Here is a 24276-nt window from a genome sequence, read left to right as displayed (position 1 = left end):
TGCATCAATATCGAGAATTTTTCAAGAATGCGTAAAATAGAAGAGTGTTGAAAAAAAACGGTATCCGGAGCATAATACAGAAAAACTTGTAGTACAAAAATTGTAGCAAATTGTACCCGTAACGTAATGGTCTCTAACATTTTTGCTCCCAGATGCATCAGTGTGGAGAAGTTTTCAAGAATGTGTAAAATAGAAGAGTGTTGAAAAAAAACGGTATCCGGAGCATAATACAGAAAAACTTGTACAACAAAAATTGTAGCAAATTGTACCCGTAACGTAATGGTCTGTAACATTTTTGCTCCCAGATGCATCAATATCGAGAATTTTTCAAGAATGTGTAAAATAGAAGAGTGTTGAAAAAAAACGGTATCCGGAGCATAATACAGAAAAACTTGTACTACAAAAATTGTAGCAAATTGTACCCGTAACGTAATGGTCTCTAACATTTTTGCTCCCAGATGCATCAGTGTGGAGAATTTTTCAAGAATGTGTAAAATAGAAGAGTGTTGAAAAAAAACGGTATCCGGAGCATAATACAGAAAAACTTGCAGTACAAAAATTGTAGCAAATTGTACCCTTAACGTAATGGTCTGTAACATTTTTGCTCCCAGAAGCATCAATATCGAAAATTTTTCAAGAATATGTAAAATAGAAGAGTGTTGAAAAAAAACGGTATCCCGAGCATAATACAGAAAAACTTGTACTACAAAAATTGTAGCAAATTGTACCCGTAACGTAATGGTCTCTAACATTTTTGCTCCCAGATGCATCAGTGTGGAGAATTTTTCAAGAATGTGTAAAATAGAAGAGTGTTGAAAAAAAAACGATATCCGGAGCATAATACAGAAAAACTTTTACTACAAAAATTGTAGCAAATTGTACCCTTAACGTAATGGTCTGTAACATTTTTGCTCCCAGATGCATCAATATCGAGAATTTTTCAAGAATGTGTAAAATAGAAGAGTGTTGAAAAAAAACGATATCCGGAGCATAATACAGAAAAACTTTTACTACAAAAATTGTAGCAAATTGTACCCTTAACGTAATGGTCTGTAACATTTTTGCCCCCAGATGCATCAATATCGAGAATTTTTCAAGAATGCGTAAAATAGAAGAGTGTTGAAAAAAAACGGTATCCGGAGCATAATACAGAAAAACTTGTAGTACAAAAATTGTAGCAAATTGTACCCGTAACGTAATGGTCTCTAACATTTTTGCTCCCAGATGCATCAGTGTGGAGAATTTTTCAAGAATGTGTAAAATAGAAGAGTGTTGAAAAAAAACGGTATCCGGAGCATAATACAGAAAAACTTGTACAACAAAAATTGTAGCAAATTGTACCCGTAACGTAATGGTCTGTAACATTTTTGCTCCCAGATGCATCAATATCGAGAATTTTTCAAGAATGTGTAAAATAGAAGAGTGTTGAAAAAAAACGGTATCCGGAGCATAATACAGAAAAACTTGTACTACAAAAATTGTAGCAAATTGTACCCGTAACGTAATGGTCTGTAACATTTTTGCTCCCAGAAGCATCAATATCGAGAATTTTTCAAGAATATGTAAAATAGAAGAGTGTTGAAAAAAAACGGTATCCCGAGCATAATACAGAAAAACTTGTACTACAAAAATTGTAGCAAATTGTACCCGTAACGTAATGGTCTCTAACATTTTTGCTCCCAGATGCATCAGTGTGGAGAATTTTTCAAGAATGTGTAAAATAGAAGAGTGTTGAAAAAAAAACGATATCCGGAGCATAATACAGAAAAACTTTTACTACAAAAATTGTAGCAAATTGTACCCTTAACGTAATGGTCTGTAACATTTTTGCTCCCAGATGCATCAATATCGAGAATTTTTCAAGAATGTGTAAAATAGAAGAGTGTTGAAAAAAAACGATATCCGGAGCATAATACAGAAAAACTTTTACTACAAAAATTGTAGCAAATTGTACCCTTAACGTAATGGTCTGTAACATTTTTGCCCCCAGATGCATCAATATCGAGAATTTTTCAAGAATGCGTAAAATAGAAGAGTGTTGAAAAAAAACGGTATCCGGAGCATAATACAGAAAAACTTGTAGTACAAAAATTGTAGCAAATTGTACCCGTAACGTAATGGTCTCTAACATTTTTGCTCCCAGATGCATCAGTGTGGAGAATTTTTCAAGAATGTGTAAAATAGAAGAGTGTTGAAAAAAAACGGTATCCGGAGCATAATACAGAAAAACTTGTACAACAAAAATTGTAGCAAATTGTACCCGTAACGTAATGGTCTGTAACATTTTTGCTCCCAGATGCATCAATATCGAGAATTTTTCAAGAATGTGTAAAATAGAAGAGTGTTGAAAAAAAACGGTATCCGGAGCATAATACAGAAAAACTTGTACTACAAAAATTGTAGCAAATTGTACCCGTAACGTAATGGTCTGTAACATTTTTGCTCCCAGAAGCATCAATATCGAGAATTTTTCAAGAATATGTAAAATAGAAGAGTGTTGAAAAAAAAACGGTATCCCGAGCATAATACAGAAAAACTTGTACTACAAAAATTGTAGCAAATTGTACCCGTAACGTAATGGTCTCTAACATTTTTGCTCCCAGATGCATCAGTGTGGAGAATTTTTCAAGAATGTGTAAAATAGAAGAGTGTTGAAAAAAAAACGATATCCGGAGCATAATACAGAAAAACTTTTACTACAAAAATTGTAGCAAATTGTACCCTTAACGTAATGGTCTGTAACATTTTTGCTCCCAGATGCATCAATATCGAGAATTTTTCAAGAATGTGTAAAATAGAAGAGTGTTGAAAAAAAACGATATCCGGAGCATAATACAGAAAAACTTTTACTACAAAAATTGTAGCAAATTGTACCCTTAACGTAATGGTCTGTAACATTTTTGCCCCCAGATGCATCAATATCGAGAATTTTTCAAGAATGCGTAAAATAGAAGAGTGTTGAAAAAAAACGGTATCCGGAGCATAATACAGAAAAACTTGTAGTACAAAAATTGTAGCAAATTGTACCCGTAACGTAATGGTCTCTAACATTTTTGCTCCCAGATGCATCAGTGTGGAGAATTTTTCAAGAATGTGTAAAATAGAAGAGTGTTGAAAAAAAACGGTATCCGGAGCATAATACAGAAAAACTTGTACAACAAAAATTGTAGCAAATTGTACCCGTAACGTAATGGTCTGTAACATTTTTGCTCCCAGATGCATCAATATCGAGAATTTTTCAAGAATGTGTAAAATAGAAGAGTGTTGAAAAAAAACGGTATCCGGAGCATAATACAGAAAAACTTGTACTACAAAAATTGTAGCAAATTGTACCCGTAACGTAATGGTCTCTAACATTTTTGCTCCCAGATCCATCAGTGTGGAGAATTTTTCAAGAATGTGTAAAATAGAAGAGTGTTGAAAAAAAACGGTATCCGGAGCATAATACAGAAAAACTTGTAGTACAAAAATTGTAGCAAATTGTACCCTTAACGTAATGGTCTGTAACATTTTTGCTCCCAGAAGCATCAAAATCGAGAATTTTTCAAGAATATGTAAAATAGAAGAGTGTTGAAAAAAAACGGTATCCCGAGCATAATACAGAAAAACTTGTACTACAAAAATTGTAGCAAATTGTACCCGTAACGTAATGGTCTGTAACATTTCTGCTCCCAGATGCATCAGTGTGGAGAATTTTTCAAGAATGTGTAAAATAGAAGAGTGTTGAAAAAAAAACGATATCCGGAGCATAATACAGAAAAACTTTTACTACAAAAATTGTAGCAAATTGTACCCTTAACGTAATGGTCTGTAACATTTTTGCTCCCAGATGCATCAATATCGAGAATTTTTCAAGAATGTGTAAAATAGAAGAGTGTTGAAAAAAAACGGTATCCGGAGCATAATACAGAAAAACTTGTACTACAAAAATTGTAGCAAATTGTACCCGTAACGTAATGGTCTCTAACATTTTTGCTCCCAGATCCATCAGTGTGGAGAATTTTTCAAGAATGTGTAAAATAGAAGAGTGTTGAAAAAAAACGGTATCCGGAGCATAATACAGAAAAACTTGTAGTACAAAAATTGTAGCAAATTGTACCCTTAACGTAATGGTCTGTAACATTTTTGCTCCCAGAAGCATCAAAATCGAGAATTTTTCAAGAATATGTAAAATAGAAGAGTGTTGAAAAAAAACGGTATCCCGAGCATAATACAGAAAAACTTGTACTACAAAAATTGTAGCAAATTGTACCCGTAACGTAATGGTCTCTAACATTTTTGCTCCCAGATGCATCAGTGTGGAGAATTTTTCAAGAATGTGTAAAATAGAAGAGTGTTGAAAAAAAAACGATATCCGGAGCATAATACAGAAAAACTTTTACTACAAAAATTGTAGCAAATTGTACCCTTAACGTAATGGTCTGTAACATTTTTGCTCCCAGATGCATCAATATCGAGAATTTTTCAAGAATGTGTAAAATAGAAGAGTGTTGAAAAAAAACGATATCCGGAGCATAATACAGAAAAACTTTTACTACAAAAATTGTAGCAAATTGTACCCTTAACGTAATGGTCTGTAACATTTTTGCACCCAGATGCATCAATATCGAGAATTTTTCAAGAATGCGTAAAATAGAAGAGTGTTGAAAAAAAACGGTATCCGGAGCATAATACAGAAAAACTTGTACTACAAAAATTGTAGCAAATTGTACCCTTAACGTAATGGTCTGTAACATTTTTGCACCCAGATGCATCAATATCGAGAATTTTTCAAGAATGCGTAAAATAGAAGAGTGTTGAAAAAAAACGGTATCCCGAGCATAATACAGAAAAACTTGTACTACAAAAATTGTAGCAAATTGTACCCGTAACGTAATGGTCTGTAACATTTTTGCACCCAGATGCATCAATATCGAGAATTTTTCAAGAATGCGTAAAATAGAAGAGTGTTGAAAAAAAACGGTATCCCGAGCATAATACAGAAAAACTTGTACTACAAAAATTGTAGCAAATTGTACCCGTAACGTAATGGTCTGTAACATTTCTGCTCCCAGATGCATCAGTGTGGAGAATTTTTCAAGAATGTGTAAAATAGAAGAGTGTTGAAAAAAAAACGATATCCGGAGCATAATACAGAAAAACTTTTACTACAAAAATTGTAGCAAATTGTACCCTTAACGTAATGGTCTGTAACATTTTTGCTCCCAGATGCATCAATATCGAGAATTTTTCAAGAATGTGTAAAATAGAAGAGTGTTGAAAAAAAACGGTATCCGGAGCATAATACAGAAAAACTTGTACTACAAAAATTGTAGCAAATTGTACCCGTAACGTAATGGTCTCTAACATTTTTGCTCCCAGATCCATCAGTGTGGAGAATTTTTCAAGAATGTGTAAAATAGAAGAGTGTTGAAAAAAAACGGTATCCGGAGCATAATACAGAAAAACTTGTAGTACAAAAATTGTAGCAAATTGTACCCTTAACGTAATGGTCTGTAACATTTTTGCTCCCAGAAGCATCAAAATCGAGAATTTTTCAAGAATATGTAAAATAGAAGAGTGTTGAAAAAAAACGGTATCCCGAGCATAATACAGAAAAACTTGTACTACAAAAATTGTAGCAAATTGTACCCGTAACGTAATGGTCTCTAACATTTTTGCTCCCAGATGCATCAGTGTGGAGAATTTTTCAAGAATGTGTAAAATAGAAGAGTGTTGAAAAAAAAACGATATCCGGAGCATAATACAGAAAAACTTTTACTACAAAAATTGTAGCAAATTGTACCCTTAACGTAATGGTCTGTAACATTTTTGCTCCCAGATGCATCAATATCGAGAATTTTTCAAGAATGTGTAAAATAGAAGAGTGTTGAAAAAAAACGATATCCGGAGCATAATACAGAAAAACTTTTACTACAAAAATTGTAGCAAATTGTACCCTTAACGTAATGGTCTGTAACATTTTTGCACCCAGATGCATCAATATCGAGAATTTTTCAAGAATGCGTAAAATAGAAGAGTGTTGAAAAAAAACGGTATCCGGAGCATAATACAGAAAAACTTGTACTACAAAAATTGTAGCAAATTGTACCCTTAACGTAATGGTCTGTAACATTTTTGCACCCAGATGCATCAATATCGAGAATTTTTCAAGAATGCGTAAAATAGAAGAGTGTTGAAAAAAAACGGTATCCCGAGCATAATACAGAAAAACTTGTACTACAAAAATTGTAGCAAATTGTACCCGTAACGTAATGGTCTGTAACATTTTTGCACCCAGATGCATCAATATCGAGAATTTTTCAAGAATGCGTAAAATAGAAGAGTGTTGAAAAAAAACGGTATCCCGAGCATAATACAGAAAAACTTGTACTACAAAAATTGTAGCAAATTGTACCCGTAACGTAATGGTCTGTAACATTTCTGCTCCCAGATGCATCAGTGTGGAGAATTTTTCAAGAATGTGTAAAATAGAAGAGTGTTGAAAAAAAAACGATATCCGGAGCATAATACAGAAAAACTTTTACTACAAAAATTGTAGCAAATTGTACCCTTAACGTAATGGTCTGTAACATTTTTGCTCCCAGATGCATCAATATCGAGAATTTTTCAAGAATGTGTAAAATAGAAGAGTGTTGAAAAAAAACGGTATCCGGAGCATAATACAGAAAAACTTGTACTACAAAAATTGTAGCAAATTGTACCCGTAACGTAATGGTCTCTAACATTTTTGCTCCCAGATCCATCAGTGTGGAGAATTTTTCAAGAATGTGTAAAATAGAAGAGTGTTGAAAAAAAACGGTATCCGGAGCATAATACAGAAAAACTTGTAGTACAAAAATTGTAGCAAATTGTACCCTTAACGTAATGGTCTGTAACATTTTTGCTCCCAGAAGCATCAAAATCGAGAATTTTTCAAGAATATGTAAAATAGAAGAGTGTTGAAAAAAAACGGTATCCCGAGCATAATACAGAAAAACTTGTACTACAAAAATTGTAGCAAATTGTACCCGTAACGTAATGGTCTCTAACATTTTTGCTCCCAGATGCATCAGTGTGGAGAATTTTTCAAGAATGTGTAAAATAGAAGAGTGTTGAAAAAAAAACGATATCCGGAGCATAATACAGAAAAACTTTTACTACAAAAATTGTAGCAAATTGTACCCTTAACGTAATGGTCTGTAACATTTTTGCTCCCAGATGCATCAATATCGAGAATTTTTCAAGAATGTGTAAAATAGAAGAGTGTTGAAAAAAAACGATATCCGGAGCATAATACAGAAAAACTTTTACTACAAAAATTGTAGCAAATTGTACCCTTAACGTAATGGTCTGTAACATTTTTGCACCCAGATGCATCAATATCGAGAATTTTTCAAGAATGCGTAAAATAGAAGAGTGTTGAAAAAAAACGGTATCCGGAGCATAATACAGAAAAACTTGTAGTACAAAAATTGTAGCAAATTGTACCCTTAACGTAATGGTCTGTAACATTTTTGCTCCCGGAAGCATCAATATCGAGAATTTTTCAAGAATATGTAAAATAGAAGAGTGTTGAAAAAAAACGGTATCCGGAGCATAATACAGAAAAGCTTGTACTACAAAAATTGTAGCAAATTGTACCCTTAACGTAATGGTCTCTAACATTTTTGCTCCCAGATGCATCAGTGTGGAGAATTTTTCAAGAATGTGTAAAATAGAAGAGTGTTGAAAAAAAACGGTTTCCGCAGCATAATACAGAAAAACTTGTACAACAAAAATTGTAGCAAATTGTACCCGTAACGTAATGGTCTCTAACATTTTTGCTCCCAGATGCATCAGTGTGGAGAATTTTTCAAGAATGCGTAAAATAGAAGAGTGTTGAAAAAAAACGGTATCCGGAGCATAATACAGAAAAACTTGTAGTACAAAAATTGTAGCAAATTGTACCCGTAACGTAATGGTCTCTAACATTTTTGCTCCCAGATGCATCAGTGTGGAGAATTTTTCAAGAATGTGTAAAATAGAAGAGTGTTGAAAAAAAACGGTATCCGGAGCATAATACAGAAAAACTTGTACAACAAAAATTGTAGCAAATTGTACCCATAACGTAATGGTCTGTAACATTTTTGCTCCCAGATGCATCAATATCGAGAATTTTTCAAGAATGTGTAAAATAGAAGAGTGTTGAAAAAAAACGGTATCCGGAGCATAATACAGAAAAACTTGTACTACAAAAATTGTAGCAAATTGTACCCGTAACGTAATGGTCTCTAACATTTTTGCTCCCAGATCCATCAGTGTGGAGAATTTTTCAAGAATGTGTAAAATAGAAGAGTGTTGAAAAAAAACGGTATCCGGAGCATAATACAGAAAAACTTGTAGTACAAAAATTGTAGCAAATTGTACCCTTAACGTAATGGTCTGTAACATTTTTGCTCCCAGAAGCATCAAAATCGAGAATTTTTCAAGAATATGTAAAATAGAAGAGTGTTGAAAAAAAACGGTATCCCGAGCATAATACAGAAAAACTTTTACTACAAAAATTGTAGCAAATTGTACCCTTAACGTAATGGTCTGTAACATTTTTGCTCCCAGAAGCATCAAAATCGAGAATTTTTCAAGAATATGTAAAATAGAAGAGTGTTGAAAAAAAACGGTATCCCGAGCATAATACAGAAAAACTTGTACTACAAAAATTGTAGCAAATTGTACCCGTAACGTAATGGTTTCTAACATTTTTGCTCCCAGATGCATCAGTGTGGAGAATTTTTCAAGAATGTGTAAAATAGAAGAGTGTTGAAAAAAAAACGATATCCGGAGCATAATACAGAAAAACTTTTACTACAAAAATTGTAGCAAATTGTACCCTTAACGTAATGGTCTGTAACATTTTTGCTCCCAGATGCATCAATATCGAGAATTTTTCAAGAATGTGTAAAATAGAAGAGTGTTGAAAAAAAACGATATCCGGAGCATAATACAGAAAAACTTTTACTACAAAAATTGTAGCAAATTGTACCCTTAACGTAATGGTCTGTAACATTTTTGCACCCAGATGCATCAATATCGAGAATTTTTCAAGAATGCGTAAAATAGAAGAGTGTTGAAAAAAAACGGTATCCGGAGCATAATACAGAAAAACTTGTAGTACAAAAATTGTAGCAAATTGTACCCGTAACGTAATGGTCTCTAACATTTTTGCTCCCAGATGCATCAGTGTGGAGAATTTTTCAAGAATGCGTAAAATAGAAGAGTGTTGAAAAAAAACGGTATCCGGAGCATAATACAGAAAAACTTGTAGTACAAAAATTGTAGCAAATTGTACCCGTAACGTAATGGTCTCTAACATTTTTGCTCCCAGATGCATCAGTGTGGAGAATTTTTCAAGAATGTGTAAAATAGAAGAGTGTTGAAAAAAAACGGTATCCGGAGCATAATACAGAAAAACTTGTACAACAAAAATTGTAGCAAATTGTACCCATAACGTAATGGTCTGTAACATTTTTGCTCCCAGATGCATCAATATCGAGAATTTTTCAAGAATGTGTAAAATAGAAGAGTGTTGAAAAAAAACGGTATCCGGAGCATAATACAGAAAAACTTGTACTACAAAAATTGTAGCAAATTGTACCCGTAACGTAATGGTCTCTAACATTTTTGCTCCCAGATCCATCAGTGTGGAGAATTTTTCAAGAATGTGTAAAATAGAAGAGTGTTGAAAAAAAACGGTATCCGGAGCATAATACAGAAAAACTTGTAGTACAAAAATTGTAGCAAATTGTACCCTTAACGTAATGGTCTGTAACATTTTTGCTCCCAGAAGCATCAAAATCGAGAATTTTTCAAGAATATGTAAAATAGAAGAGTGTTGAAAAAAAACGGTATCCCGAGCATAATACAGAAAAACTTTTACTACAAAAATTGTAGCAAATTGTACCCTTAACGTAATGGTCTGTAACATTTTTGCTCCCAGAAGCATCAAAATCGAGAATTTTTCAAGAATATGTAAAATAGAAGAGTGTTGAAAAAAAACGGTATCCCGAGCATAATACAGAAAAACTTGTACTACAAAAATTGTAGCAAATTGTACCCGTAACGTAATGGTTTCTAACATTTTTGCTCCCAGATGCATCAGTGTGGAGAATTTTTCAAGAATGTGTAAAATAGAAGAGTGTTGAAAAAAAAACGATATCCGGAGCATAATACAGAAAAACTTTTACTACAAAAATTGTAGCAAATTGTACCCTTAACGTAATGGTCTGTAACATTTTTGCTCCCAGATGCATCAATATCGAGAATTTTTCAAGAATGTGTAAAATAGAAGAGTGTTGAAAAAAAACGATATCCGGAGCATAATACAGAAAAACTTTTACTACAAAAATTGTAGCAAATTGTACCCTTAACGTAATGGTCTGTAACATTTTTGCACCCAGATGCATCAATATCGAGAATTTTTCAAGAATGCGTAAAATAGAAGAGTGTTGAAAAAAAACGGTATCCGGAGCATAATACAGAAAAACTTGTAGTACAAAAATTGTAGCAAATTGTACCCTTAACGTAATGGTCTGTAACATTTTTGCTCCCGGAAGCATCAATATCGAGAATTTTTCAAGAATATGTAAAATAGAAGAGTGTTGAAAAAAAACGGTATCCGGAGCATAATACAGAAAAGCTTGTACTACAAAAATTGTAGCAAATTGTACCCTTAACGTAATGGTCTCTAACATTTTTGCTCCCAGATGCATCAGTGTGGAGAATTTTTCAAGAATGTGTAAAATAGAAGAGTGTTGAAAAAAAACGGTATCCGGAGCATAATACAGAAAAACTTTTACTACAAAAATTGTAGCAAATTGTACCCTTAACGTAATGGTCTGTAACATTTTTGCTCCCAGAAGCATCAAAATCGAGAATTTTTCAAGAATATGTAAAATAGAAGAGTGTTGAAAAAAAACGGTATCCCGAGCATAATACAGAAAAACTTGTACTACAAAAATTGTAGCAAATTGTACCCGTAACGTAATGGTCTCTAACATTTTTGCTCCCAGATGCATCAGTGTGGAGAATTTTTCAAGAATGTGTAAAATAGAAGAGTGTTGAAAAAAAAACGATATCCGGAGCATAATACAGAAAAACTTTTACTACAAAAATTGTAGCAAATTGTACCCTTAACGTAATGGTCTGTAACATTTTTGCTCCCAGATGCATCAATATCGAGAATTTTTCAAGAATGTGTAAAATAGAAGAGTGTTGAAAAAAAACGATATCCGGAGCATAATACAGAAAAACTTTTACTACAAAAATTGTAGCAAATTGTACCCTTAACGTAATGGTCTGTAACATTTTTGCACCCAGATGCATCAATATCGAGAATTTTTCAAGAATGCGTAAAATAGAAGAGTGTTGAAAAAAAACGGTATCCGGAGCATAATACAGAAAAACTTGTAGTACAAAAATTGTAGCAAATTGTACCCTTAACGTAATGGTCTGTAACATTTTTGCTCCCGGAAGCATCAATATCGAGAATTTTTCAAGAATATGTAAAATAGAAGAGTGTTGAAAAAAAACGGTATCCGGAGCATAATACAGAAAAGCTTGTACTACAAAAATTGTAGCAAATTGTACCCTTAACGTAATGGTCTCTAACATTTTTGCTCCCAGATGCATCAGTGTGGAGAATTTTTCAAGAATGTGTAAAATAGAAGAGTGTTGAAAAAAAACGGTTTCCGCAGCATAATACAGAAAAACTTGTACAACAAAAATTGTAGCAAATTGTACCCGTAACGTAATGGTCTCTAACATTTTTGCTCCCAGATGCATCAGTGTGGAGAATTTTTCAAGAATGCGTAAAATAGAAGAGTGTTGAAAAAAAACGGTATCCGGAGCATAATACAGAAAAACTTGTAGTACAAAAATTGTAGCAAATTGTACCCGTAACGTAATGGTCTCTAACATTTTTGCTCCCAGATGCATCAGTGTGGAGAATTTTTCAAGAATGTGTAAAATAGAAGAGTGTTGAAAAAAAACGGTATCCGGAGCATAATACAGAAAAACTTGTACAACAAAAATTGTAGCAAATTGTACCCATAACGTAATGGTCTGTAACATTTTTGCTCCCAGATGCATCAATATCGAGAATTTTTCAAGAATGTGTAAAATAGAAGAGTGTTGAAAAAAAACGGTATCCGGAGCATAATACAGAAAAACTTGTACTACAAAAATTGTAGCAAATTGTACCCGTAACGTAATGGTCTCTAACATTTTTGCTCCCAGATCCATCAGTGTGGAGAATTTTTCAAGAATGTGTAAAATAGAAGAGTGTTGAAAAAAAACGGTATCCGGAGCATAATACAGAAAAACTTGTAGTACAAAAATTGTAGCAAATTGTACCCTTAACGTAATGGTCTGTAACATTTTTGCTCCCAGAAGCATCAAAATCGAGAATTTTTCAAGAATATGTAAAATAGAAGAGTGTTGAAAAAAAACGGTATCCCGAGCATAATACAGAAAAACTTTTACTACAAAAATTGTAGCAAATTGTACCCTTAACGTAATGGTCTGTAACATTTTTGCTCCCAGAAGCATCAAAATCGAGAATTTTTCAAGAATATGTAAAATAGAAGAGTGTTGAAAAAAAACGGTATCCCGAGCATAATACAGAAAAACTTGTACTACAAAAATTGTAGCAAATTGTACCCGTAACGTAATGGTTTCTAACATTTTTGCTCCCAGATGCATCAGTGTGGAGAATTTTTCAAGAATGTGTAAAATAGAAGAGTGTTGAAAAAAAAACGATATCCGGAGCATAATACAGAAAAACTTTTACTACAAAAATTGTAGCAAATTGTACCCTTAACGTAATGGTCTGTAACATTTTTGCTCCCAGATGCATCAATATCGAGAATTTTTCAAGAATGTGTAAAATAGAAGAGTGTTGAAAAAAAACGATATCCGGAGCATAATACAGAAAAACTTTTACTACAAAAATTGTAGCAAATTGTACCCTTAACGTAATGGTCTGTAACATTTTTGCACCCAGATGCATCAATATCGAGAATTTTTCAAGAATGCGTAAAATAGAAGAGTGTTGAAAAAAAACGGTATCCGGAGCATAATACAGAAAAACTTGTAGTACAAAAATTGTAGCAAATTGTACCCTTAACGTAATGGTCTGTAACATTTTTGCTCCCGGAAGCATCAATATCGAGAATTTTTCAAGAATATGTAAAATAGAAGAGTGTTGAAAAAAAACGGTATCCGGAGCATAATACAGAAAAGCTTGTACTACAAAAATTGTAGCAAATTGTACCCTTAACGTAATGGTCTCTAACATTTTTGCTCCCAGATGCATCAGTGTGGAGAATTTTTCAAGAATGTGTAAAATAGAAGAGTGTTGAAAAAAAACGGTATCCGGAGCATAATACAGAAAAACTTTTACTACAAAAATTGTAGCAAATTGTACCCTTAACGTAATGGTCTGTAACATTTTTGCTCCCAGAAGCATCAATATCGAGAATTTTTCAAGAATATGTAAAATAGAAGAGTGTTGAAAAAAAACGGTATCCGGAGCATAATACAGAAAAACTTGTACTACAAAAATTGTAGCAAATTGTACCCGTAACGTAATGGTCTCTAACATTTTTGCTCCCAGATGCATCAGTGTGGAGAATTTTTCAAGAATGTGTAAAATAGAAGAGTGTTGAAAAAAAACGGTTTCCGCAGCATAATACAGAAAAACTTGTACAACAAAAATTGTAGCAAATTGTACCCGTAACGTAATGGTCTCTAACATTTTTGCTCCCAGATGCATCAGTGTGGAGAATTTTTCAAGAATGCGTAAAATAGAAGAGTGTTGAAAAAAAACGGTATCCGGAGCATAATACAGAAAAACTTGTAGTACAAAAATTGTAGCAAATTGTACCCGTAACGTAATGGTCTCTAACATTTTTGCTCCCAGATGCATCAGTGTGGAGAATTTTTCAAGAATGTGTAAAATAGAAGAGTGTTGAAAAAAAACGGTATCCGGAGCATAATACAGAAAAACTTGTACAACAAAAATTGTAGCAAATTGTACCCGTAACGTAATGGTCTGTAACATTTTTGCTCCCAGATGCATCAATATCGAGAATTTTTCAAGAATGTGTAAAATAGAAGAGTGTTGAAAAAAAACGGTATCCGGAACATAATACAGAAAAACTTGTACTACAAAAATTGTAGCAAATTGTACCCGTAACGTAATGGTCTCTAACATTTTTGCTCCCAGATCCATCAGTGTGGAGAATTTTTCAAGAATGTGTAAAATAGAAGAGTGTTGAAAAAAAACGGTATCCGGAGCATAATACAGAAAAACTTGTAGTACAAAAATTGTAGCAAATTGTACCCTTAACGTAATGGTCTGTAACATTTTTGCTCCCAGAAGCATCAAAATCGAGAATTTTTCAAGAATATGTAAAATAGAAGAGTGTTGAAAAAAAACGGTATCCCGAGCATAATACAGAAAAACTTGTACTACAAAAATTGTAGCAAATTGTACCCGTAACGTAATGGTCTCTAACATTTTTGCTCCCAGATGCATCAGTGTGGAGAATTTTTCAAGAATGTGTAAAATAGAAGAGTGTTGAAAAAAAAACGATATCCGGAGCATAATACAGAAAAACTTTTACTACAAAAATTGTAGCAAATTGTACCCTTAACGTAATGGTCTGTAACATTTTTGCTCCCAGATGCATCAATATCGAGAATTTTTCAAGAATGTGTAAAATAGAAGAGTGTTGAAAAAAAACGATATCCGGAGCATAATACAGAAAAACTTTTACTACAAAAATTGTAGCAAATTGTACCCTTAACGTAATGGTCTGTAACATTTTTGCACCCAGATGCATCAATATCGAGAATTTTTCAAGAATGCGTAAAATAGAAGAGTGTTGAAAAAAAACGGTATCCGGAGCATAATACAGAAAAACTTGTAGTACAAAAATTGTAGCAAATTGTACCCTTAACGTAATGGTCTGTAACATTTTTGCTCCCGGAAGCATCAATATCGAGAATTTTTCAAGAATATGTAAAATAGAAGAGTGTTGAAAAAAAACGGTATCCGGAGCATAATACAGAAAAACTTGTACTACAAAAATTGTAGCAAATTGTACCCTTAACGTAATGGTCTCTAACATTTTTGCTCCCAGATGCATCAGTGTGGAGAATTTTTCAAGAATGTGTAAAATAGAAGAGTGTTGAAAAAAAACGGTATCCGGAGCATAATACAGAAAAACTTTTACTACAAAAATTGTAGCAAATTGTACCCTTAACGTAATGGTCTGTAACATTTTTGCTCCCAGAAGCATCAATATCGAGAATTTTTCAAGAATATGTAAAATAGAAGAGTGTTGAAAAAAAACGGTATCCGGAGCATAATACAGAAAAACTTGTACTACAAAAATTGTAGCAAATTGTACCCGTAACGTAATGGTCTCTAACATTTTTGCTCCCAGATGCATCAGTGTGGAGAATTTTTCAAGAATGTGTAAAATAGAAGAGTGTTGAAAAAAAACGGTTTCCGCAGCATAATACAGAAAAACTTGTACAACAAAAATTGTAGCAAATTGTACCCGTAACGTAATGGTCTGTAACATTTTTGCTCCCAGATGCATCAGTGTGGAGAATTTTTCAAGAATGTGTAAAATAGAAGAGTGTTGAAAAAAAACGATATCCGGAGCATAATACAGAAAAACTTTTACTAATAAAATTGTAGCAAATTGTACCCTTAACGTAATGGTCTGTAACATTTTTGCTCCCAGATGCATCAATATCGAGAATTTTTCAAGAATGTGTAAAATAGAAGAGTGTTGAAAAAAAACGGTATCCGGAGCATAATACAGAAAAACTTGTACTACAAAAATTGTAGCAAATTGTACCCTTAACGTAATGGTCTGTAACATTTCTGCTCCCAGATGCGTCAATATCGAGAATTTTTCAAGAATGTGTAAAATAGAAGAGTGTTGAAAAAAAACGGTATCCGGAGCATAATACAGAAAAACTTGTACTACAAAAATTGTAGCAAATTGTACCCTTAACGTAATGGTCTGTAACATTTCTGCTCCCAGATGCGTCAATATCGAGAATTTTTCAAGAATATGTAAAATAGAAGAGTGTTGAAAAAAAACGGTATCCGGAGCATAATACAGAAAAACTTGTACTACAAAAATTGTAGCAAATTGTACCCGTAACGTAATGGTCTCTAACATTTTTGCTCCCAGATGCATCAGTGTGGAGAATTTTTCAAGAATGTGTAAAATAGAAGAGTGTTGAAAAAAAATCGATATCCGGAGCATAATACAGAAAAACTTTTACTACAAAAATTGTAGCAAATTGTACCCTTAACGTAATGGTCTGTAACATTTTTGCTCCCAGATGCATCAATATCGAGAATTTTTCAAGAATGTGTAAAATAGAAGAGTGTTGAAAAAAAACGATATCCGGAGCATAATACAGAAAAACTTTTACTACAAAAATTGTAGCAAATTGTACCCTTAACGTAATGGTCTGTAACATTTTTGCACCCAGATGCATCAATATCGAGAATTTTTCAAGAATGCGTAAAATAGAAGAGTGTTGAAAAAAAACGGTATCCGGAGCATAATACAGAAAAACTTGTAGTACAAAAATTGTAGCAAATTGTACCCTTAACGTAATGGTCTGTAACATTTTTGCTCCCGGAAGCATCAATATCGAGAATTTTTCAAGAATATGTAAAATAGAAGAGTGTTGAAAAAAAACGGTATCCGGAGCATAATACAGAAAAACTTGTACTACAAAAATTGTAGCAAATTGTACCCGTAACGTAATGGTCTCTAACATTTTTGCTCCCAGATGCATCAGTGTGGAGAATTTTTCAAGAATGTGTAAAATAGAAGAGTGTTGAAAAAAAACGGTTTCCGCAGCATAATACAGAAAAACTTGTACAACAAAAATTGTAGCAAATTGTACCCGTAACGTAATGGTCTGTAACATTTTTGCTCCCAGATGCATCAGTGTGGAGAATTTTTCAAGAATGTGTAAAATAGAAGAGTGTTGAAAAAAAACGATATCCGGAGCATAATACAGAAAAACTTTTACTAATAAAATTGTAGCAAATTGTACCCTTAACGTAATGGTCTGTAACATTTTTGCTCCCAGATGCATCAATATCGAGAATTTTTCAAGAATGTGTAAAATAGAAGAGTGTTGAAAAAAAACGGTATCCGGAGCATAATACAGAAAAACTTGTACTACAAAAATTGTAGCAAATTGTACCCTTAACGTAATGGTCTGTAACATTTCTGCTCCCAGATGCGTCAATATCGAGAATTTTTCAAGAATGTGTAAAATAGAAGAGTGTTGAAAAAAAACGGTATCCGGAGCATAATACAGAAAAACTTGTACTACAAAAATTGTAGCAAATTGTACCCGTAACGTAATGGTCTCTAACATTTTTGCTCCCAGATGCATCAGTGTGGAGAATTTTTCAAGAATGTGTAAAATAGAAGAGTGTTGAAAAAAAACGATATCCGGAGCATAATACAGAAAAACTTTTACTACAAAAATTGTAGCAAATTGTACCCTTAACGTAATGGTCTGTAACATTTTTGCCCCCAGATGCATCAATATCGAGAATTTTTCAAGAATGTGTAAAATAGAAGAGTGTTGAAAAAAAACGATATCCGGAGCATAATACAGAAAAACTTTTACTAATAAAATTGTAGCAAATTGTACCCTTAACGTAATGGTCTGTAACATTTTTGCTCCCAGATGCATCAATATCGAGAATTTTTCAAGAATGTGTAAAATAGAAGAGTGTTGAAAAAAAACGGTATCCGGAGCATAATACAGAAAAACTTGTACTACAAAAATTGTAGCAAATTGTACCCTTAACGTAATGGTCTGTAACATTTCTGCTCCCCGATGCGTCAATATCGAGAATTTTTCAAGAATGTGTAAAATAGAAGAGTGTTGAAAAAAAACGGTATCCGGAGCATAATACAGAAAAACTTGTACAACAAAAATTGTAGCAAATTGTACCCGTAACGTAATGGTCTGTAACATTTTTGCTCCCAGATGCATCAATATCGAGAATTTTTCAAGAATGTGTAAAATAGAAGAGTGTTGAAAAAAAACGATATCCGGAGCATAATACAGAAAAACTTTTACTACAAAAATTGTAGCAAATTGTACCCTTAACGTAATGGTCTGTAACATTTTTGCCCCCAGATGCATCAATATCGAGAATTTTTCAAGAATGTGTAAAATAGAAGAGTGTTGAAAAAAAACGGTATCCGGAGCATAATACAGAAAAACTTGTAGTACAAAAATTGTAGCAAATTGTACCCTTAACGTAATGGTCTGTAACATTTTTGCTCCCAGATGCATCAATATCGAGAATTTTTCAAGAATGTGTAAAATAGAAGAGTGTTGAAAAAAAGCGGTATCCGGAGCATAATACAGAAAAACTTGTACTACAAAAATTGTAGCAAATTGTACCCTTAACGTAATGGTCTGTAACATTTCTGCTCCCAGATGCGTCAATATCGAGAATTTTTCAAGAATGTGTAAAATAGAAGAGTGTTGAAAAAAAACGGTATCCGGAGCATAATACAGAAAAACTTGTACTACAAAAATTGTAGCAAATTGTACCCGTAACGTAATGGTCTCTAACATTTTTGCTCCCAGATGCATCAGTGTGGAGAATTTTTCAAGAATGTGTAAAATAGAAGAGTGTTGAAAAAAATCGATATCCGGAGCATAATACAGAAAAACTTTTACTACAAAAATTGTAGCAAATTGTACCCTTAACGTAATGGTCTGTAACATTTTTGCCCCCAGATGCATCAATATCGAGAATTTTTCAAGAATGTGTAAAATAGAAGAGTGTTGAAAAAAAACGATATCCGGAGCATAATACAGAAAAACTTTTACTAATAAAATTGTAGCAAATTGTACCCTTAACGTAATGGTCTGTAACATTTTTGCTCCCAGATGCATCAATATCGAGAATTTTTCAAGAATGTGTAAAATAGAAGAGTGTTGAAAAAAAACGGTATCCGGAGCATAATACAGAAAAACTTGTACTACAAAAATTGTAGCAAATTGTACCCTTAACGTAATGGTCTGTAACATTTCTGCTCCCCGATGCGTCAATATCGAGAATTTTTCAAGAATGTGTAAAATAGAAGAGTGTTGAAAAAAAACGGTATCCGGAGCATAATACAGAAAAACTTGTACAACAAAAATTGTAGCAAATTGTACCCGTAACGTAATGGTCTGTAACATTTTTGCTCCCAGATGCATCAATATCGAGAATTTTTCAAGAATGTGTAAAATAGAAGAGTGTTGAAAAAAAAACGGTATCCGGAGCATAATACAGAAAAACTTGTACTACAAAAATTGTAGCAAATTGTACCCGTAACGTAATGGTCTCTAACATTTTTGCTCCCAGATGCATCAGTGTGGAGAATTTTTCAAGAATGTGTAAAATAGAAGAGTGTTGAAAAAAAACGGTATCCGGAGCATAATACAGAAAAACTTGTAGTACAAAAATTGTAGCAAATTGTACCCTTAACGTAATGGTCTCTAACATTTTTGCTCCCAGAAGCATCAATATCGAGAATTTTTCAAGAATATGTAAAATAGAAGAGTGTTGAAAAAAAACGGTATCCCGAGCATAATACAGAAAAACTTGTACTACAAAAATTGTAGCAAATTGTACCCGTAACGTAATGGTCTCTAACATTTTTGCTCCCAGATGCATCAGTGTGGAGAATTTTTCAAGAATATGTAAAATAGAAGAGTGTTGAAAAAAAACGGTATCCGGAGCATAATACAGAAAAACTTGTAGTACAAAAATTGTAGCAAATTGTACCCGTAACGTAATGGTCTCTAACATTTTTGCTCCCAGATGCATCAGTGTGGAGAATTTTTCAAGAATGTGTAAAATAGAAGAGTGTTGAAAAAAAACGGTTTCCGCAGCATAATACAGAAAAACTTGTACAACAAAAATTGTAGCAAATTGTACCCGTAACGTAATGGTCTGTAACATTTTTGCTCCCAGATGCATCAGTGTGGAGAATTTTTCAAGAATGTGTAAAATAGAAGAGTGTTGAAAAAAAACGATATCCGGAGCATAATACAGAAAAACTTTTACTAATAAAATTGTAGCAAATTGTACCCTTAACGTAATGGTCTGTAACATTTTTGCTCCCAGATGCATCAATATCGAGAATTTTTCAAGAATGTGTAAAATAGAAGAGTGTTGAAAAAAAACGGTATCCGGAGCATAATACAGAAAAACTTGTACTACAAAAATTGTAGCAAATTGTACCCTTAACGTAATGGTCTGTAACATTTCTGCTCCCAGATGCGTCAATATCGAGAATTTTTCAAGAATGTGTAAAATAGAAGAGTGTTGAAAAAAAACGGTATCCGGAGCATAATACAGAAAAACTTGTACTACAAAAATTGTAGCAAATTGTACCCGTAACGTAATGGTCTCTAACATTTTTGCTCCCAGATGCATCAGTGTGGAGAATTTTTCAAGAATGTGTAAAATAGAAGAGTGTTGAAAAAAAACGATATCCGGAGCATAATACAGAAAAACTTTTACTACAAAAATTGTAGCAAATTGTACCCTTAACGTAATGGTCTGTAACATTTTTGCCCCCAGATGCATCAATATCGAGAATTTTTCAAGAATGTGTAAAATAGAAGAGTGTTGAAAAAAAACGATATCCGGAGCATAATACAGAAAAACTTTTACTAATAAAATTGTAGCAAATTGTACCCTTAACGTAATGGTCTGTAACATTTTTGCTCCCAGATGCATCAATATCGAGAATTTTTCAAGAATGTGTAAAATAGAAGAGTGTTGAAAAAAAACGGTATCCGGAGCATAATACAGAAAAACTTGTACTACAAAAATTGTAGCAAATTGTACCCTTAACGTAATGGTCTGTAACATTTCTGCTCCCCGATGCGTCAATATCGAGAATTTTTCAAGAATGTGTAAAATAGAAGAGTGTTGAAAAAAAACGGTATCCGGAGCATAATACAGAAAAACTTGTACAACAAAAATTGTAGCAAATTGTACCCGTAACGTAATGGTCTGTAACATTTTTGCTCCCAGATGCATCAATATCGAGAATTTTTCAAGAATGTGTAAAATAGAAGAGTGTTGAAAAAAAAACGGTATCCGGAGCATAATACAGAAAAACTTGTACTACAAAAATTGTAGCAAATTGTACCCGTAACGTAATGGTCTCTAACATTTTTGCTCCCAGATGCATCAGTGTGGAGAATTTTTCAAGAATGTGTAAAATAGAAGAGTGTTGAAAAAAAAAACGGTATCCGGAGCATAATACAGAAAAACTTGTAGTACAAAAATTGTAGCAAATTGTACCCTTAACGTAATGGTCTGTAACATTTTTGCTCCCAGAAGCATCAATATCGAGAATTTTTCAAGAATATGTAAAATAGAAGAGTGTTGAAAAAAAACGGTATCCCGAGCATAATACAGAAAAACTTGTACAACAAAAATTGTAGCAAATTGTACCCGTAACGTAATGGTCTCTAACATTTTTGCTCCCAGATGCATCAGTGTGGAGAATTTTTCAAGAATGTGTAAAATAGAAGAGTGTTGAAAAAAAACGATATCCGGAGCATAATACAGAAAAACTTTTACTACAAAAATTGTAGCAAATTGTACCCTTAACGTAATGGTCTGTAACATTTTTGCCCCCAGATGCATCAATATCGAGAATTTTTCAAGAATGTGTAAAATAGAAGAGTGTTGAAAAAAAACGGTATCCGGAGCATAATACAGAAAAACTTGTAGTACAAAAATTGTAGCAAATTGTACCTTTAACGTAATGGTCTGTAACATTTTTGCTCCCAGAAGCATCAATATCGAGAATTTTTCAAGAATATGTAAAATAGAAGAGTGTTGAAAAAAAACGGTATCCGGAGCATAATACAGAAAAACTTGTACTACAAAAATTGTAGCAAATTGTACCCGTAACGTAATGGTCTCTAACATTTTTGCTCCCAGATGCATCAGTGTGGAGAATTTTTCAAGAATGTGTAAAATAGAAGAGTGTTGAAAAAAAACGGTATCCGCAGCATAATACAGAAAAACTTGTACTACAAAAATTGTAGCAAATTGTACCCGTAACGTAATGGTCTCTAACATTTTTGCTCCCAGATGCATCAGTGTGGAGAATTTTTCAAGAATGTGTAAAATAGAAGAGTGTTGAAAAAAAACGGTATCCGGAGCATAATACAGAAAAACTTGTAGTACAAAAATTGTAGCAAATTGTACCCGTAACGTAATGGTCTCTAACATTTTTGCTCCCAGATGCATCAGTGTGGAGAATTTTTCAAGAATGTGTAAAATAGAAGAGTGTTGAAAAAAAACGGTTTCCGCAGCATAATACAGAAAAACTTGTACAACAAAAATTGTAGCAAATTGTACCCGTAACGTAATGGTCTGTAACATTTTTGCTCCCAGATGCATCAGTGTGGAGAATTTTTCAAGAATGTGTAAAATAGAAGAGTGTTGAAAAAAAACGATATCCGGAGCATAATACAGAAAAACTTTTACTAATAAAATTGTAGCAAATTGTACCCTTAACGTAATGGTCTGTAACATTTTTGCTCCCAGATGCATCAATATCGAGAATTTTTCAAGAATGTGTAAAATAGAAGAGTGTTGAAAAAAAACGGTATCCGGAGCATAATACAGAAAAACTTGTACTACAAAAATTGTAGCAAATTGTACCCTTAACGTAATGGTCTGTAACATTTCTGCTCCCAGATGCGTCAATATCGAGAATTTTTCAAGAATGTGTAAAATAGAAGAGTGTTGAAAAAAAACGGTATCCGGAGCATAATACAGAAAAACTTGTACTACAAAAATTGTAGCAAATTGTACCCGTAACGTAATGGTCTCTAACATTTTTGCTCCCAGATGCATCAGTGTGGAGAATTTTTCAAGAATGTGTAAAATAGAAGAGTGTTGAAAAAAAACGATATCCGGAGCATAATACAGAAAAACTTTTACTACACAAATTGTAGCAAATTGTACCCTTAACGTAATGGTCTGTAACATTTTTGCCCCCAGATGCATCAATATCGAGAATTTTTCAAGAATGTGTAAAATAGAAGAGTGTTGAAAAAAAACGATATCCGGAGCATAATACAGAAAAACTTTTACTAATAAAATTGTAGCAAATTGTACCCTTAACGTAATGGTCTGTAACATTTTTGCTCCCAGATGCATCAATATCGAGAATTTTTCAAGAATGTGTAAAATAGAAGAGTGTTGAAAAAAAACGGTATCCGGAGCATAATACAGAAAAACTTGTACTACAAAAATTGTAGCAAATTGTACCCTTAACGTAATGGTCTGTAACATTTCTGCTCCCCGATGCGTCAATATCGAGAATTTTTCAAGAATGTGTAAAATAGAAGAGTGTTGAAAAAAAACGGTATCCGGAGCATAATACAGAAAAACTTGTACAACAAAAATTGTAGCAAATTGTACCCGTAACGTAATGGTCTGTAACATTTTTGCTCCCAGATGCATCAATATCGAGAATTTTTCAAGAATGTGTAAAATAGAAGAGTGTTGAAAAAAAAACGGTATCCGGAGCATAATACAGAAAAACTTGTACTACAAAAATTGTAGCAAATTGTACCCGTAACGTAATGGTCTCTAACATTTTTGCTCCCAGATGCATCAGTGTGGAGAATTTTTCAAGAATGTGTAAAATAGAAGAGTGTTGAAAAAAAAAACGGTATCCGGAGCATAATACAGAAAAACTTGTAGTACAAAAATTGTAGCAAATTGTACCCTTAACGTAATGGTCTGTAACATTTTTGCTCCCAGAAGCATCAATATCGAGAATTTTTCAAGAATATGTAAAATAGAAGAGTGTTGAAAAAAAACGGTATCCCGAGCATAATACAGAAAAACTTGTACAACAAAAATTGTAGCAAATTGTACCCGTAACGTAATGGTCTCTAACATTTTTGCTCCCAGATGCATCAGTGTGGAGAATTTTTCAAGAATGTGTAAAATAGAAGAGTGTTGAAAAAAAACGATATCCGGAGCATAATACAGAAAAACTTTTACTACAAAAATTGTAGCAAATTGTACCCTTAACGTAATGGTCTGTAACATTTTTGCCCCCAGATGCATCAATATCGAGAATTTTTCAAGAATGTGTAAAATAGAAGAGTGTTGAAAAAAAACGGTATCCGGAGCATAATACA

Source organism: Onthophagus taurus, chromosome 6, assembly GCF_036711975.1.
Source record: "Onthophagus taurus isolate NC chromosome 6, IU_Otau_3.0, whole genome shotgun sequence".
Lineage (NCBI taxonomy): Eukaryota > Metazoa > Arthropoda > Insecta > Coleoptera > Scarabaeidae > Onthophagus > Onthophagus taurus.
The sequence above is the reverse complement of the archived record's forward strand: the minus strand, read 5'-3'. Positions refer to the sequence as shown.